At 65.2% G+C, this 818-nt stretch overlaps 1 protein-coding gene across 1 annotated transcript in view; it reads right to left on the bottom strand.

Moving 5' to 3' along the window:
* Positions 1–818, bottom strand: part of PDE4C (phosphodiesterase 4C) — a gene marked incomplete at its 3' end in the record, with an annotated part of 18,279 nt that overhangs the window by 6,176 nt on the left and 11,285 nt on the right. The gene's annotated exons all lie outside the window — the stretch shown is intronic.

Raw genomic sequence — 818 nt, 5'->3', positions numbered from 1 at the left:
CGTGCCTGGAAATTTAACCACCTGTCTGGCTCCGGCAGCCGGGACATGGAATGGGTCCCCCACGGCTGCGCTGGTCCGGTGTGCGCCTGGCTGCCCGGGCATGTGCCTCCTTGCTGGCCCTGTGCCACCAGCCACGCTGCTGTCCCCGAGGCAGCAGCTGCTCCTGCAAGGACAGGGGTGCTCTGCCCGGACACACAGCAAAATGCCATGCTGAGCCCTGAGCGGCCATGAGGTACAGAGCGGCCATGCTGCAGTGCCACCGAGGGACATGGCTGAGCCTGGCACACCCCAGAGACATGGTGTGGGCACGCCATGGTGCCACCAAGGGACCCAGCCAAACCTGGAACGTCCTGGACATGCAGCACAGATGTACCATGGTGCCACTGAGGGGCACTGCCAAGCCTGGAGCATCCTGGACATGCAGTGTGGCCATGCCACGGTGCCACCAAGTGACATGTCTGAGCCTGGAGCATCTAGGACACGTGGTGTGGCTGTGCCATGGTGCCACAGAGGGACCTGTGAAAGCCAAACTTGCCCCGGGGCTCACATCGTGCCCTCAGCCTCTCCTCGTGCCTGGCATGGGGCTGTGCCCACTGGGGACAAGGAGGAGCAGGATGAGGCCGGGCTGGTGGCAGTGGCATCTGTGGGGGAGCCGCTGGCCCAGCTGTGGAGGAGGGGGGGGTCCTGGTGGAGGGGTCTCCCCTCACTTCCAAGAGACCACAAGCACAATCATGGGGACATCAGCGCAGGGGGACTCTGGGACAGAGGGACATCAGGGGATATTGGGGTGGGGGCAGAGCCACCCCCCCGGCTGCCCG

This window comes from Egretta garzetta, unplaced genomic scaffold (assembly GCF_000687185.1).
Source record: "Egretta garzetta isolate BGI_Z169 unplaced genomic scaffold, ASM68718v1 scaffold392, whole genome shotgun sequence".
NCBI lineage: Eukaryota > Metazoa > Chordata > Aves > Pelecaniformes > Ardeidae > Egretta > Egretta garzetta.
This window is presented reverse-complemented; position numbering and strand designations above follow the sequence as displayed.